Source organism: Ambystoma mexicanum, chromosome 7q, assembly GCF_040938575.1.
Source record: "Ambystoma mexicanum isolate Mex_15411 chromosome 7q, UKY_AmexF1_1, whole genome shotgun sequence".
NCBI classification, from domain to species: domain Eukaryota; kingdom Metazoa; phylum Chordata; class Amphibia; order Caudata; family Ambystomatidae; genus Ambystoma; species Ambystoma mexicanum.
In genome coordinates, this window is record NC_090941.1 from 981,575,594 (window position 1) to 981,594,042 (window position 18,449).

An 18,449-nucleotide genomic window follows, 5' to 3' on the forward strand; every position below is an offset into this window, starting at 1 on the left:
TGTAGCAAGAACTGGAGGAAGGCAGGGTAACTAAGGGGCACCTCGCACCTGGCCGACCATTCTGCGTGCTGCTAAGCAAAGTGGAAAAGTATGCATGGGGGTGGTGCCAACCCAATCACAATGGACCAACTAATCTAGGGTGCTATAATTAGTGGAACCAATAGGACGTTGTACATTTAGTGATGGGTTTTTAGTATAAATGTTACAATTTTTATGAAGTTCGCTGGAGTTGAAGCGGGAAGGAAGATCGCACAATTGCTGATATTCATAAATCCCTGTTTTTTGTACTTGTCATTAAATGGACTCCCTTTGCCAAACCGTTTGAGTTGTCCTTATTGATTGGTGTTGGAGTAATAAATCTGCACCCCCATCCATCTCACGGGTGCTGCTATCTTGTCTTAAAGTGCTTCTTAGCAACCCCCGACTCTATGGGCCGGTTGGGGGTCTCGGAGAACAAGAGATTTGGCATTTGTTGCTTTAAAGATTTTCTTTTGTTTCCATGCTGCTAGGTGCATTGATGTTTTTCCAATTTAATAAAATGTTTTAAGACTACAGTAACAGCTCTTGCATTCCGTAACAATGAGCTGCTAAGTGATGCAGAAAGTGCCTTTTCATTGGCCCATTGCATCATAGCTTACACAGTATTTTAGTGGGCTCTTACTCGGATGGAGAATACATGCTTGTCAATCATATTGTTTAATTGTATGTGCTATCTCTGTGGTAATATTTCAGAGTATGTTTTCATCTTGCGTGACCGCTTTTGATTGTGGCATTTAACAATACATTATACCATGAACCCCTACATAATTGGAGAACATTTTCACTGTGTTACAACTTTCAGCTGCAGCATGTAATGCAAGTACATGGCAATGAATGACCATGCATTATTTTACAGGAGAACATTTATAGCACTATTTTTAAAAAAATAGGGTGGCCATCTTGATTTTTAGATCACTGTCCATCTATCCAGCTCTTTGTAATGTCTTAAAACATCATATTATGATATGATAGGTTATTTGTAACACGCTTAATACCCAGAGGTTTCTAGCCACGGACCCGGGCATCGAACCTGTGGTGGTCTGTGTATTCTTGCTTCCAAGGCGAGCACATTACCCCTGAGCTACCCTCCGAGACGAAGAAGTACCGCAAGAAAGACACAGTCTGTAATACAGAATTTCGTGGATAATCAAATGACACCAGTCTGATTTCTGGAGCAGGCATTATAGATGTTACGGTTAGTCTGATAAATTGAAACACAATTAAGGCCGCAGAGAGAGAGAGAGAGGGTGCTCAGCAATCTGTCCAACAGTAGCAATTGAAAGTGTTGCGAGTGCACAATAACAAGCATTGGCTAGGCCAATCGAGCTGATTCGAAAATGTGGTAAGAATTTTGTGACCTTTGGGGGCTTTACAAAATAATCCTACCCTCTACATTTACAAAGCAGTTCCCATTGCCTCTCCCACTATCTGATAGTCCAGTGGTGGCTTTAAAGCCTTTAGAAAAAAAATGTCACCCCCACTGTTTCATAAAAACTCCACATTTACAAAGCCAGGCCTATTGGCTTTTGCAATGGTTGTTTTTTAGACTGCCTGTATTGCAGGAGCTTTGAGAGTTGGGATGGGCCCTGTGGCAAGCAATCTGTGCTCCCCAGGAACCCCAAACATATTGGGCCTCATTACAAGTTTGGCAGTATTTCCGGTGGTAAATCCACCAGAATACTGCAAAACGAAACTGCCGTTACTGCCACATAGTCCTGCAGTATTACCGCCAGATTACAAGTGGTGGTATGGCGGTGTTAGTCCCCATTTATGGAGTCCGCCCATAGGGATTTTGGTGGAATTACCGCCACCTGTAATTCCGTTGATTTGGCCGTTTCTCTGCAGCAGAATTACCTCCAGTATTTGGAATTACCGCCACCTGTAATTCCGTTGATTTGGCCGTTTCTCTGCAGCAGAATTACCTCCAGTATTTTGCCTTCCGCCTCACCACCAAAGTTGTAGTGCAGCGGTGCGGTAATACGGCAGTGTTACCACTGCCTTACCGTCGTTTTTTCCCGCACTGCTGTATTTGTAATGAGGCCCATTAAAAATAAATGGTTTGTTTACCTGGGGCCCTTCCCAGCACCCAGGAGCCTGGCGTAGCTCCCTTTTGCACCCTGTTCCCCCCAGTTCATCACCCTACCTCACCCCACTAGCTCGGACATTTTGTAGAACTAGGTTCATTGTTGTGGAAATAATAAAGCACTCCACTAACAAGCCTTGGCCGTACAGGGTCCAATGCCAGGGACACGGCGGCAGATTTCATGAATGGGCCTGCCCGGGCGGGCCATTAACGCGGAACTTTGCGCGGAGAGCGAGGCTGGCACACAGAAGCCCTCCCACCGCCGGGAGCCGATTCACCAGGAAGTCGCTCCCTCCCCTTGAAATCTTACCCAGCCGGTCACACGCCGGTCCCGGCTGCAGCAGAGGGACTTTCCCGTGGCCAAGAGCGACAGGGGGCGACTACTGGCACAGAGGGCTGGCATGGCTGAGCCATGAGGGTACTGGCAGCCGCGGGCCCGCGCATCCAGGGGGAGAGGAGAACCCAGGACTCCCGGGACACACCTGATGCGGTAAGGCACACTTCTCACTGGTGCAGCCTGGTAACTCCGCGCGTAGCTTTCTCTGGAGCTCTCCCCTGGGACACGCACGGGAAACTGAGTTTTGCACAGTATAGTACGTTCACGTTAACGTTTCGTACGGGAGCGGGGGGGGGAAGGGTGCTGCAGGTGGGCTGTAAAGAGGTCCCCTTGCAGCTCCTTGCGGGTTCGAGGATCTAGACGACCACTTGAAAGGTACTCACACACAAATGATCTGCAGCTGATCTCGGCGGAGCGTGACCTGTAAATACGATGCACGTGCTAACGTGAACCAGGCTCTCCATGCCATGTACCTCGGCGTGCAATGGAGCGCTGCTGCTCCCGCTTCATAGCGCTTGTGTACGTGACTGATAATACACACTCTCACCGGGTACCTCTATTGTTCTCTTCGCCCTCGCTCTTCTTGCTTTCTCTCTGTCTGCCCTCTACCTCCTTCTCTTGGTGTTTTTGCCTCGCCCTCTTTCTTTCGCTATATTCTGTCTCTCGCCCCTTTTCTCCCCCATGACCCCATAGCTCTCCCCGTCTCAGCCTCCACCTCTCGGTTGCTCTGTCTGTGCCACTCTCCTAGTTTGTTGTTCGTATAGTTAGTTGTCCTTTCTTTGACCGCATTTCCCTCCTTCACAATTTCTTCATTTCTTTCTCCCATTGCCTCTATGCCCCCTTCCCTCTTTCTTTCACTTAGTATTGTTTTTCCCTTTATTTCTCGTTACCACTCTGTCACTCCTTCTGCTTCTTAACTTTCTCTTTCACGCTCTTTCTTTCAATCCTTCTTTTACTCTCATGTGCTCATTTTTATTTCTACTGCCTTCTGTTACTCGTTCCCTTTCACTCTTGTGTACTTTATTTCTCCTTTTCTTTCTTTCTCTGTCCCCCTTAGTCTTCTCTCTTTCATGTTTTGTGCTTTCTTTCTCTCTTCCCCATCTCTCCTTCCCTCTTTATTCCTCTTATGATCTCTTTGAAAATTCTTTCTCTTTTATTTTTGTATTCTGTCGCACCATCCCTTCTTTCTCTTTTGTACTTTGCTTCTATTTACACTTTTCCCATTTTCATAAATTCTTTCCCTCTGTCCTCCCTGCGTCTGTCACCCCTTCCTATCCCCTTTCCTTCCTTTCCATCATCCTTTCTTCCGCCGCTCTGACTTCAAGTAAAGACCATCAGGCCACCAATGATAGGCACATCCCAGGTGCTCATTGTGAGTGCCCCGTTCCTTATTTGTGTCTGAAATCTTACACGAATGGGTCCCAGTCTAATAGCTACTTATGGCAATGACTAGCTACAGTATTAATTAGTAATACCATTAAAGGTGAAATTGGCAGTGATCAGCTATCTCTTAGAAGGGGACACTGGATGCATAGGGTGGTCGTCCGTCTGACAGTGAAATGGCATTCACCTCTGCTATTAGCATCAATAGATTCTCTATTCGCTGTCCCTGCACTCCCTCCAGAAGTGTAATATATCAATGACCCCCAAACCTGGAGGAGGTGCTGGGAGGAAGGGGCTCGCCGTCAGGCAGTGTCTCTCTTGGATGTTTGTTTAATTGATAATGCGCTCAGAACCCTTGGGTAGCTGGGCGCAGCAGAGATAAGTATACTTCAAGCTTAGTTACAACTGATACATTAAGTACAACATAAAAACAAGGACCTTAGTCACCGCATGTGGGTTACAGAGATGCACGGGTGCTAAAGGTCACAGATTGTGGACACATAGTGCAGAGGGACTAATGGCTATGTTACAATGAATGCGGTGGGTACATATATATGGGGTAGAGCCTGTTTCACCCAGAGAGTCAGGCCTTGGGCACTGAAGTGGGCGGCGGAAGGGGAGGGACACGGATTCCCCCTCTCTAGGTCAGTAAGAATGGTAACGGAGATCAATACTATGGGAACCCCAGGACCAAGAGAGTGGGGCTTGGGGTGCTCCAGTTAAGGTGATCTACGAAACATGTGTACTGGTATCCATACGGGTGTTGTTAATGACTTGAATTGCTTTGCATACTTGCACAGTCCTGTGTGTGCTAATGATTTGAATTTGTGAACAATCTTGTTTCACTTTGTGGTAGCATACCGCTATGGTGACTTCGAGAATAATTTGTTAAAGTACCTTGTGTACTAAAAACATTTTCTTTTGAATAAAAAAATAATAATTATACTATTACATTGCAATCCCACTGCAATGCTACCTTTTACCTAATGCATGGAATCTGTTTAGTCCCATTGTTGCATCCGTACACTGGACAATTGCATTTGGCGCAACCACGGAGTGGCCTTCCGATGGCTCCCAAAGCCCCGGGAACCCTTGACCCGCCCATGCCTAGGGCCTTGAATGATGGCTTGATAAATACATTGGTCTGATAATTCCTAACTATGAAACAGTTTCTAATAAGATCTTTATTACATATCATCACTTTTTTTGGTGCTTTGGTTGAACGCGTTCATCCCTATTTTATTTTTTATTTTTTTTAACATTTATAATACGCCCAGACCCTGAGGTATCACGGCGTAGTTACACGCAACAAAATACATACTTAGAATGACCGTTTCATTTATTTATTTATTTTGCATTTTTAAAGTGCTCACACAGCCGGCGGGCGCTGTTACGGGAAGTATTTTTTATTTATAACGCGCTTAAATACCCAGAGGTTTCTAAGCACGGACCCGTGGATCGATCGTGTCGTCTTGTTTCCAAGGCGAACACGTTGCTGCTGAGCTAAATGGATACATGTAAAGCAGAGGTAATCTACAGTAGCACATGTGATAAGAGCAGTCAGGGTAAAATGGATTACTCTAGGTTAAAGAGCCACGTTTTTAGAGATTTTTGAAATGGAAGGAAAGTAGCTTCATTTTTAATGTTTAACGGAAGGGAGTTCCAGTGTTTGGGGGCTAAAACTTTAAAGCTGCTCCCTCTAGCTCTTACATTTTTATATCTTGGGATTTCCAAGAGTGAGTGTCCTGGTTCCATTGCATGCAATGCATCCACTAGGCCACCATACAATAGCCTCGCTACATGGTGTCTGTAACCATCAGACTGCGTGGGAGTGAAATTGAAAAGAAACTTTAAATGTATTGGCCTACAACCATTGTATGGGGGGGACAGTTGACGCATTGAACCCATGGCAACCAGGATAGTGTAGCGTATTAGGAGACCTGTTCAACCCAGACATGTCAAAATGTGCAGAAAACCTTCACATCGATGTAATAATAACTTGTTACTTATATAGTGCTTTTATTGAAAGCTCTTCACGTAGAAATGTTGTATATACAATTATATTACCCAATGAAAATGAGTACTCATTTTATCAAACTCGGAAGGATGAAAAGCTGAGTCAACCTTGTTGTGATTCGAACCTGTGATCTGCAGATCCCACAAAGATCACAGCAGCAAGCGCTTAACCCACTGAGCTATCTTACCATTAATAAAACTCCCATGAGAAACTGCTTTCGAATTGGGAAGGATCAGACAAATGTACTTATCCATCTGACAATGGAAGCGGCCCCTGAGGGTCCCCACACTTGGGAAGTAGGGTTGGGAATCTACCAGGAAACACACCGAGGCAACTTGTTCTAGAGTGAGAGGAAATGGGTTCTATGTTATTTCGATGAATTAAATTACTTAATTTACTTCGCTTCGATTATTTCGATTCCCCCTCCCCCATCTTTTTTTTGGGGCCCCTTCCTTCTCTCTCCATGCCCTCTAACTCTTCATTGCATCGATAGAATTACCTCCCCGACTAAATCATTTCAACTAAGTAAACTTCCTTGAAATAATGTCTTCTGTCAAAACAGCGGCACGCGTATGCAATGCTTTAAATGTTCCGTGTAGAGATGAAACTGTGGGGCAAAACCACTCCACTAAACTCCCAACCAGTCAAACATAATTGCATCATTCTAATGAGTGCATTGATCAGTGACGTTTCTGGAGTGAGCACGGAAGGTTTACCTGGTTGGATTATATACACATTTAATGAGCCCAGTGCCTCTCAGCTATCTTCTCCTCCTTCTTCCATATAAGGTCACCGTCGTGGCTGCCAGAAGTGGTCGAAGGGGCGGGAGCGCTGCTCCTCTACTTTAAAAAATAAAAAAAAGTTTTACTGCTCCTATACTTTTATTTTATAAAGAAACTGTTCCGGAATGGTTTAGTTTGAAAATAAACGTGTAGGAAGAAGCTGAAACTTCTCTTCAGTGCTCTGCACTGAACATTCCCTTAAACAGCAGGTGTGTTTATTTGGGGGTTTGTATTGTGCGTCGGATGGGGGCATGGTGATTGGGTTTGTGGGGTCTGGGGGCGGCCCAGCAGGAAATATAGCTCCACCCTGCTATTCGTGCACTTCGACTACCGGCCTGTAGAGGTGTATGGCGTTCATTTATTGGTCAGGCCGGTCAGACACTTTCTCACTCATGAAATAACGGTGTCACTTTATAGTAAGGTGCAGTAACAATGCATTCATGAATGTGTAATTATTATGTAACACGCGTGTAACAGCGGTTTGCTAATGGGTAATAAACCCACAGCCTAGTAATTCATGTAGACTTATTATTGTGACCAGACCCATCGCCCCTGACCATGTGGCCGTCCGGTGCAGGCAGAGGGAGCCTTTCACCAGGGCTGCGAAGGGAATTCCACTTAGTTGTGGCCTTTTAAACTGTGAGCCCCCAAAGCTCGCTGTTAACTGCATCTATTAAGATTCTATAGTCCCACCTGTGAAACGCAACAGCGTGCAGTACACAAGTATACCCAATACTTCTGGAACGGGATCATTTGGGGTGTCAGCAGTTTGGCCTTGCTGCAACCATGTGGGATCCCCACTTTAACACTGCTCCGTCACTGGTGAACCCCTCATTCTCTACAGAATGATCCAGCAGTGATGTCTATGGACTACAGTAACTAGGCCGTAGTTATGATTGACTGACGTGTTGTCACACCTTTCTGTTTAGTTACTCATTAATAAGCATGTGTTACACTTTTGCTGCATATATATTGTTTTTAAATTCTATTTCTGTCATGGTTACAATTAAACCTTTCACAATAATTAAATAGCACCCTCCTTTGAAGAAAAAAAACGTACATAATATCTCAGGGAGCCATTCATTAATGCATTATTAATGCACCTCTCTATACAGTGATTCAAGAAGTGCATAGAATGTCCCAATGATGCCTGAGCCACTGGTATTTGGAAGGAATAACGTGTGAGGTGTTTAGGTATAGATCAAATCCTATTTCATAATTCATAAATACAGCCAGTTTCTGAGCGAGGTGTCTGCTTATGGAGTGGTTACTTTTCACGTTGTCAAAGCTCTTAAGAGAGAGACTTTTGTTAGAGGTCTTCTTCCACAAATGGACTCCTGACAAACGTGGCCTATTGGTGCAAGACTCCAGTGGTGCACGTCCCAGGGGATAACTCGGAAAGGGTCAAATGCTAGAGAAGAGCTGTGATAAATATAAAAACCAGGCAGTACGCGGGAGGCGCAAATACTGGGGTATTGCTCAAGGGGTGCACATTTTCGGGTTTAGCACAGAGAGGCGAAGCAGTTAGGAGATCACCCAGAGCGCTGTAAAAATAAGTGGGCCGCCCTGACTGGCGCAAACACTAAGCTATAATGCCAAGAATTGTGGCTCCAAAAGCTGCAGACGCTACGGGGCAACCCAAAAACTAGGGGGTCCCAATGCTTATGGATAACCAGGAGAAGTGCAGAAACTAAGATAACTATATTTATAATTGTTTATTTATAACGCGCTTAATACCCAGAGGTTTCTAAGCGCGGACCCGGGGATCGAACCTGTGGTACTTTGCTTCGTGTCGTCTTGCTTCCAAAGCGAGCGCGTTGCCCCTGAGCTATCCTCTCGAGACTATGCCAATTGCAAACGTCATAGAATCACCAGCACAGGTGGAGCTTTCGGATGATAACCCTACCAGTAATCTAGGGTGCACGTGGGTCACAAGACTCACCATTTCAGAGTGCACAATTCAGGGAAATGGGCATCAGAGCCCTAATACAATTGGAAGAATACTAGAATATTTAAAACAGCACTGGTTTATAGCTATACATATGTAAATGATGTACCTGCCAGACAATAGCAGAACGTTAACATTTATTAGTAGCCCGATTCGGTTTTATTTTCTGGTGAGTCTTTCTTGCCTGTATGTCGTAATGTGCAGAGTTCAATGTTCACCCGCACAGGGGGTTGCATGGTGCTATAGACGGATTACAGATGTACACGGTTGCCCCACTCAGTGGAGCCCTTTTCCTCGGCCTCAGTGGGAGGAATGGCTGAGGAGACCTGCCTGGATTTGAACCTGCGATCTTGTGGGCAAACACAGATACCTTTAGTGAGAAAGTTGGCCCACTCAGGCGAAGACCAGAGTAAGGGGCAGGGCCTGGTAAGTGCAAAGGGCTGGCCTTCTGGCGTTCTTTCACTTGCCGTTGGATTGCTGATGAGAGTAGATGTCGTGTGAGAGAAACGGTATCAGTGTGTCACTTCCTGTTGCACAAGTGTTTACCTGCCCTGTACCCAGTGTCAGTCTTTCTTATTGGCGCCCACACGCTTTGCTGCTGTTGGGTGGTACTGCGGCACACCCTGAAGTATTGGAATATTTCATTGGTGCCCTTTTAGAGCTTCCAGTTAATCCAATGGCATTTTGCCCCATTTGGAGATAAAAAAAAAACATGCGCTGTAAAGTTGACCTTCAGGCCGCTGCTGGTAAAATGACTCATCAACTTAAACGCTCAGTTGCTGTGATCTGTGTTTGATCTGCAGGTCACAGGTTCAAATCCCAGCAAGGCCAACTCAGCATTGCGAGTTCGATAAATGAGTACCAATTTCGATTGGATAATAATAGTAATGTATGTAAACATGTCCTATGTAGAGTGCTTTAGATTAAAGCGCTATATAAAAAGGCAATTATTATTTATTTTCCAAGCCCGCAAAGAAGCACAATGCCAGGCATCGCTCTCCACTGCTGGGAATCCATGGCACAACAAGAGATCTACTCCACAGAGTGCCAAGAGCCCCTGGCGTAAGAAGTGGGCACAAGAACAGTGTGCCATCTATCTGCACAAACCCAAAGCGAGTTTCCCAGGGTACTCTCTCGCACCTTTTGAGAAGCATGCCAAATAGCAGTGATATTCAAAGTGACCCCTAAAGTGACTGAAGGCCCATCTGCAAATTCCCAGCACAAACCACACATCAATGCTGCTACCCTAGACCAGAAAATGCTTCCCATTTGTACGAGTTTAGCCTTCTGGTACCCATGTTAAAATTATAATTATTATAATTGCTTATTTATAACACACTTAATATCCAGAGGTTTCTAAGCATGGACCCAGGGATCGAACCTGTGTTTCTCCACGTTGTCTTGCTTCCACAGCGAGCGCATTGCCCATGAGCTATCCTCCCGAGACAAAAGAACCAGACTCAGTTATGCCGGGGCACCCTTCAAAAAGTATAGCAGATGTTCCTGTGCCATATCTACGCATTTTCAGCATTCTCTCTATTGCAAGGCCTTCTTCAGGACACTGGGCAGTATGATCAGTAATCACATTTAGTCAGTTACCTGCACAAACACTAATATCGGGGGCGGGGGGGCGGGAACAGGTATGCGTGGGGTGCACACCTGCTTCAGGGTTCTGTTGCTCCGCTTCTCATCTTATATTTCCCCATTCTCAAGACTGTCCCCTCTTTACATTGCTAGGAGCCAAGCCCAGAATGATGCTGTACTAAATGTTCTGTCGTGGCCCCTATCACTGTCTCCACAGCGCATTTATTTTATTTTCCAACATTTTCGTGGGAGTAGAGGGAGTGGCAAACCTGCAACACCCACCCAGAGAGGCTCAGGTTGGTTTACCAAGTGTACACTATGCAGTTCAAGGAGGTCGAGAGAGATTCTTTCCACGGCTGCTTTTGGGTCGCAGCAGGGACGGCGCCAGGGCCTTTCAACTTTTTCAAATTTAAGGGGACTCGAGCCTCAGGGGGGCCTGTATTGCAAGCCATCAGTCTAATAACACTGCAATATATTCCTCTATATATCACTTGCATTCTGGACCTGAGAGTGTGCGCTTTGCAGCGCTCGCTTTACAAGCTGTGTGCCACCCGGCCATCACTTCTGTTGGGGAAAACAGAAATGTTCTCACCTTGTTGCTTTTTAACACTGGTTCTTAAACATCAGCCCAGCCACTTGCTTACAAAGAAGCATTCATAGTGATTCAGCTGGAATTCAGTGTTTCAGCTCCCTGCTGGCACTGCAGTCTCGTGAAAATTGGCAGCTATTAACCTGATCTTTATCTCCATTATAAATAATGCATGGGCGTCTCAGACTGCTTTCTGCTTTAAGCAAGGGAAGGTGTTCAACAATCATGTTGAAATGGACCCCCACACATCTTCAGTCAGGCCTGGGTCTCAGCCAGTGCTGATCCACCCTCCACTGGTCAGGCCTCTCATTTGCAAAGCTTGCTGGATGCAGGTTCTTGCTCACGTTTGAAATTCACAAAAGCATACCAAGTTTGACAACACCTCCATTTTAGTTGCAACAGAGTTGCATACACAAACCACTGCCCATGAAGCAATTCTGGGTATACACTACTTGTTAATGCATTAAGAAAGGAATGACAGTGAAATTACACAGGATATTATTATGTTCCCTGGCACTTTCCCCCAATTGTTTATACATTCGTTGATACAATGACGCTGTTTCCAAGAAAGTAGAATGTTGAATTTACAATAAAAGACTTCCTCTCTAACAACGCAATCCTGTTACACCCCAGAAAGGTACTCTGCGTGCCTTACTAATCCAAGCTGTGTGGCCATGCCGCTTTGCAAACTACTTCACTCCTTCACCATTGCTGCTGCCACACCCCACTTTTCCTCTCCTCTCCTCATTTCATCTGGCTCTTTTTAGTGCCTTGAAACTATTTATTTTGTGGTGTCCTTTGACTAGCTCTTAAATAAATAAACTGGTAAAGTGCCCACTGGCTCAAGGTTCATAGAAACGTAGCTTTTTGCAACTGCAGAAGAGATAACTGTGTAAACGAAAGCTAAAATCAATTACTCCTTGACAGTGGCGGCTGGTGATTTATTTATTTTTTATTCAAATTTGAGGGTGTGTTAACATTATTTGCCATGAATGTGTGCGAGTGTCCGAGCATAGCCATAGAGTCTCAATCACCTAAAAAGGGCTTAGGAACGTTCTCCCTGAAGAATGATTTTAAAAGAATGGGTTACAATCAGAGGCGTTGCTGGGGGGGGGGACACCAGGGGGGCTCCGGGTCTTTTGATTGTAGCCCCAGAGAGAAGCTCAGGGACTACAACCAAAAGGCTATTGCTAACCCTGAATACCGCCAGTCCCGACATAAGCTTAGCCCCTGATCTTTTCCAGTACTAGCAACACCCCTGGTTACAATGGTGCATTTTACAGTAATCTTTCTGTGAAAAATTGGGTAAAAAGACACACAGTTTAACAATGGTTTTGTGGCGTAAAACATGATATAATCCTTTCAATTTTCATGATGCTGTTGCCCACAATGTCCATATAAACAAAATTGCTCAAACATGCCCATATTAGCTGTACCAATGTAGGCCAGTATCACCTATAAAGAACACTCATCAAGATAGTTTTGTCCATAATGCCATGCTGTGCCACTGTAAGAAAACATGGTTTACATTGGTGCCGCCACGTAAAGAAAATCATGTTGGCTGCAGCAATGTATGTTGGCAATGTCCACAATGGCAGTAAACATGCAATATTCACTGTAGAAAGGTCCACAGTGGGTTTCCCAATGTGGCCCTCACCCTCAGTCAGAGGCTTGTTCTCCTGGCCTGGATGCGCACACATTCACACCTGCACTCATATGCCACAACACACACAATGCTCGCCCTTTCACATGTGTACACTTTCACAAATGCAGACATGTAAAGCAACCCCTCACATGCATGCATAGCATATATACGTGCATAAATACGTACACAAAGCAAGCCGTTTTTTTCATGTCTGCTTAGTTGCATGACGTCTTGGCTCCAAGTCTTGGATTCAAGACTCCAGCTGAAACCATTTACACTGCCAGATGGCCTTTCTGCCCCCGCAGACAAGACCAGAAGCCAAGGCAGGTGATAACACCTCTTCCTCCCTGGTTCCTAACATGCGCAATGGACCTGCAAAAGCCACCAGCCAACACGCCACCCTCAGGCCACCTTAATGCGCCCGGAATGTGTAGGAGTGCCCTTTACACACACATTTGGGCACCTCTCACCATGCTGCCCTTTCCCCTGCATCATCTCCTTTAGTGACTCCATAAACCTCTCTCAGCCCCCTCAACCCATCTCTCTACATGTCACAGCTTTGGCCCCTTGCCACCACGCTCCTTCCTCATGAGATGATAGCCAGTAACATAGAAAATGGACTTAGCTTTGCACTTTTATGCAAATTCCAAATGAATTGAGTGATCATGTGGCAATGGAGGCCGCCCTTAACTTTTATTCATTCCTTCCCTCTACTCAACTGGTTGGAACATTCTCTATTTGTAACAGTGGTCATAGAATTAGGAGGACAGAAGGCAATTGTTAAAGAAAGGACATGTTAAGAACTTTGAAAGTAATTACTCATTTTATCAGATCATCCAGCGTTTCATTTCTAACCTCGCAATTGCTCAGAGGAAAAAGCTCCACTCAGCAAATGTAATACACCACAACGTTTTTTGATCCAAATATGGCGCTGAAAAAGAAACAATTGACACATGATATTCGTTGAGTAAAAACAAATGTGAAGGTGGGCACAGAGCAACATTGCAAGACTAGGAAATTAAGACTTCACTTTAAAAATTGGCATAAGATGCATAAAGACAGTGTGGCCTCCGCCCAGTGGAAAGTTATGTTCTCTGTCCTATAAGAAAGGATTCCAAAAAATGTTGGTATGTTTACCATAGGCAGAATATGAATCGACTAACAGGGAGAGAAATTAACCTCGAGTGAGGTATGGGAGAATCATACCTTAAAATTATATTTCAGAGCGAGGGTATTAGAAAAAATGACAATTATTTTACTATTGAAGACAGAGGGTTTTTTAAGATCTCCCTGGAAGACATTGACACAATTATCAAAGACTTACAACCATGTAGGGCACCAGGGCTGGATGCTCTGCCAAATGCTTTATTTGAGGTTCATCACAATTTCTGGGCACAATCCTGCTTGTCATTTTCCAGAGCATTGTGATCTATTTCTTAGAAACAGCCACAGCTGATCCCAACTTATAAGAAAGGCCCAAGGATTCTCCGTAGAATAACAGAATTCTGGCCATGATTGATTGCAGTACCAAGATCTTCTGTTAATTACTTTTACAGTATATTAATATTTGGATTGAGAAGGAGAAGATTTTAAGTGTTGATCATCTGGGTTCAGAAAGGGTTTTAGCACAATTACTAATTTATGGATTTTAATGTTTTTCATTCATGGCACTCTGCCGGATAGAAATAGGACTCTTTATATGTGTTTTATTGATTTTACCAAAGCTGTTGACACTGTAAATTGCCAAACTTTATGGGAAAAAATGAAGGTAGGAAACCGGAGTAATCAAATTTTGTATTTTGCTAACTCACTTTATCAGGATGATACAGTACAGATTAGAATGAAGCAGGATTAGAATGAAGCAGATTAGAATGATACAGTACAGATTAGAATTAGAAAAGTGATGTTTTTCAGGTTAACCATGGGTTAAAACAAGGCTCTATATTAGCCCCTACCTTCTTCAACATATACCTAGCCAGCTTAGGCTGAGCATTGCAGAACTGTAATAATAATCCACCACGTATAGTGCAATGTCCGGTGGCATGGCTCTCATATGCGGACAATATTGTTTTATTTGATCAAAGAGCTTTGGGTCTACAATATAGCCTAAAGGCACTAGAAAAATTCTCCTTGGAAAATGGATTGATCATACATTTAGCTAAAACCAAGATTATGACTATCAAATCGAACAGACGAAATATACAAAGGTTTAATTGTTCTATACAAGGTGAAAACATTGAGGAAGTTTTGAGCTATGTTTATCTTGGCTCACTGATTACTAATAACATGAATTCAGAGATCTTCTCTAAATCTTTTACAGAGTGCTAACGAAGTTCAAAGCAATAAAATCTTTCATTAAAAAATCAGGAGGTCAGTCAACGGAAGGGCTGATACAACTGTATAATACATGTGTGGTGCTGGCCATTTTATATGGGCTAAGCACTCCATAGAGAAAGATATGGAGGAGTACACTAGGATTGTCTCAATCTGTTCCAGTGGAAGCTATTTGTAGTGACCTGTGGATACTCCCTGTAATTACATTAAGAACCTGCAAAATGTAGAGGTTACACGCTCTTTAATTCTTTTAAGGTTTGATCAACGTCCCACATTTATGAATCTGGGTGCTTTGATTAATTTATCTTATGTGACTCAATTGTGCAAAAGGGAAGTTGAAACCCCTAGACATCTATTTACTAATTGTAAAAAGCTAAACATACTGTATGAAAGAGCTTATGGTGCTTGGGTACATTCCTTGGACTCTATCCATACTGATGAATTCTGGTCTTATATTTTTATGGGGGATAATCTGGTGATGAATTTTACTCTGTATTATTTGTGGAATGAAATTTTAAAGACATTGAGAGTGTGTTCTTGTAATTGATTTTGCTCTTTTGACATTTTTTTTAGCTTACCTGAAAAAGTGAATTTGTATAATTGTATAAGAACTGTTATTTCTTTTTCTCCATTTAATGTGTTTTTGTGTAAAAGGTTTTATTTAACCAATAAACACAATAAAAACATTAAAAAGAAGTAAGGCGTGTATGCAGGGGAATATTGGATTATAAAGCTCTGCTTTTCAAATTTGTAGCTCCCACTGTGTATTTGTTGAATGACAATCCACCACAAGAGGACTAAGTGTAGCCATTCATTTCTTACAAGTGCCCCTGAGCTCTGACTTGAAAGAAGAATTCATGGTCATTTCAAAATGCATTTTACGTTTCAGTCAAGAAAACTGCATTTTCTATTTTCAAGTGGTGTGTGACAAAGTCACCTTTAAGAGGCCCATTCAGGGGGGCCTGGCAGCTCTGGTGGCTGTGGAAAGCCACCAGCTCGGTGGCATAACTCTTGGAGGTGGTATGGGTGGAGACTGGCCAGGCCAGAACTCTCTGAATCTGCCCTCTGGCACATCTAGAGCACGACTGTGCCCCAGAAAGAGATGCACCTTGTGAAAAGTGGAGGAGGGTGTTTGGTGTTCCGATTACATGCAGCCTGAATTGAGAAAACAGCAAAGAGATTCAGCATCAGCATAACATAACCAGCACACCGGGCCTGATTCACAAAAAGCTGAAGTGGGAAAACCAAACCTATTTTGTTGAATGTGATAATGGATTTGCAAATAATTTTCTGGGTGCAGTTTTTGGCAACCTTCTCTATATGCATGCTGTAAGCCTGGCAGGAGAGTGCCAAAGACATCACTGGCAACATGTACAAAATGCATGCTACCGTCCTGAGAGGAGAGTGCCCAAAAGTGGCAGGCGCATCCCCAGCAATCGTGAAACGCGGGCCGGGTCTCCCAAAGCTTTCCTTCTCTGAGGACCTGAACGTTGCACGCGCATCTCTTGAGCAGGTGCTGAAAGCCAGGGGTTTTGATAGGTCTTGAAAAGATCTGGGGCTACGTTAATGTTGGGACGGTCGGGACTCGGCACTAACTAGCCTTTTGTTTGTAGCGCCTGAGCTTCCACCCGGGGCTATAACCAAAAGACCCAGGGTCATAGCCCCCCAGCCCATCTCTAGCAACGCACCAGCCCATCTGGGTGTTTGGGCTAGTGGATTTACAATTTGAGGCAACCTCTTCGATTGCTTTATGTTTTTAAGTGTGGGCACAGTATGGCATGCTCGTCAGAGTCACATACACAAAACATTCCAGTGTGCTCTTGTATGGACATTGGAAACATCCGACAAAAACAGGCTTATGTGCTCTTACATACAGGAGTGCCACATAGACACCATTAACCAACAGGGTGGTGACTTGTGCAGTGCACAAATCATTGCTGCAAACATATCACTGCATTGATTTGCCATGGACTACTGTCTGGATGGTGACCCACAATTAGCTCTACTTTCCTAATCAAGGTGCCAGGTGACATTGAGTTGCCATCTGGTGTGCAGTAGGCGGTGGCTGGCTTGTTTAGACAATGAAAAGACATTTGATGCTGAGCAGATACATTTAGTCCATGCCCCAAAGCAGCCACTAGAATACTTAAGCAAGAACATTAGAGTTAACCTTCCCAGGGATATGTAACTAAAAAGTAATATTTAAAAAAAAGTTTTGGTGTGTCACGTAGAGACATGAAAATAAAGAAAATAGTTTAAAACTTTCTGTGTGGCATTTTAATTCTCTTTGAAGAATGCATAGGTTTGGTCAGCTAACTGATACTTGTGCTGGCCAGATGAATAAAAATGCCCCATGTTCAATTCTTAACACTGAAATGTTTAGCACATAGTGTGTAAAAACTATGGCTTGTTAAGTGAGCCAAATGTATAAATTGCCCCACTTGAAAAGCTGTGAACACAAAGAATGAGGGGCACGGTTGTGTGACTCCAGAGCATCTCACGTGCTGCGTTTGGAATATGCATTCCTTTGTTTACATATTCTGAACGCATTGCAGTCATCCAAAAGCCGTAGAGCAGCAGGGGCACATCGCAGAGCAGCGCTCACCGACACAGCAGGCTGCTTAATCTGTTGTTCAGCAAGCTCAGAAGCACCTCCTGAGCTATTTAGCTCTGCACCCCAGGCCGCCGCCAACTCCGCCCGGGCCAAGAAACGGGGCTGCGCAACTTGCTGGTTGAGCATGCACCATGCAGCTGTTGAACGCCCTGTTTTTCCATGCACGCAGATCTCGTGCTCTCAAGACCTCGCTCCCCCAAGTTCTTTCAGCTAGTGTGATGGAAAGTGGTGTTGTATAGCGCCCGTCTACCATTTTAGTGGCCTCGCTGCGCATCTCCATTGAAGATGCATGATGAAAGCGCTCAACAATTTGCATATTTCAGTATCTGCAACGAGTACTATATGCATGCATGCCTGTCCAAATCACATGTCGCTAATTCCTAAAAATATGACAGCCAACAATAAAATTCACAATGGAAGAGTCAAACTCGGAGGAAATAACGCACGTGTCAAAAAACCGATAGCAGAAAATATCTCAAAAGTGAAGTGGTTTTAAGGTCAGCGTTTACTCAGACACTGCAGTGTCTGCATACCTTTTCGCGCTTTCTAAAAAGATAATAGTGGCCCTCCGGCAACTGCGTGCAAAGACACGTCAGAGCTCGCCAAGATTAACTTCAAGTGGCTTTCAGAACATAAAGGTAACCCCTGGCTCAACAACGCACAGCGTGCACTGCTCGCAGGTGACATTCGTTTGTAATTGCCGTAAAGCGAGCTTTCCAACATGAACATGCTTGAAACAAGGGACTGGCTTTTTGGCTATCGGCAGGCAAGGAGAAGTCATGCCGCTCTCCAACGTATGTGGGGGTGCTCGGGTGTTCCTGGGACACCCGTCCCTAGTCCTTGGCTTTGCTTTTCTCTGGTCAGATGGACTCGATAGATGGTAGTCAACACTACAATCCCAGAATGCATTCGTTTGTGAAATGAAATCCCAGGACTGGAGCCGTGGTTTCTTAGTCACGTGAGGTCATCTGCTCCGGGCAAAACGGTCCCTCTGTTCAGTTCTTTCTATGAGGGCAGAAATACCATTAGCCAAATATTGGGCCGTGTCTGCAACTCCCCACAGATCTTCTGAAGTATGTCCTGGAAGGTCAATG

At 44.2% G+C, this 18,449-nt stretch overlaps 1 protein-coding gene across 3 annotated transcripts in view; it reads left to right on the forward strand.

The window, feature by feature from the left end:
- Nucleotides 1-2,361: 2,361 nt before the first annotated feature.
- The window catches only part of P2RY2 (purinergic receptor P2Y2), a 289,745-nt gene continuing 273,657 nt past the window's right edge, over nt 2,362-18,449 (forward strand). The window contains exon 1 of one of the 3 annotated variants that reach the window (XM_069640100.1): nt 2,362-2,612. The gene's annotated coding sequence lies outside the window, so the exon portion shown is untranslated. The remainder of the gene's footprint in view (nt 2,613-18,449) is intronic. The other 2 variants (XM_069640099.1, XR_011284149.1) reach the window with 2 other exon arrangements.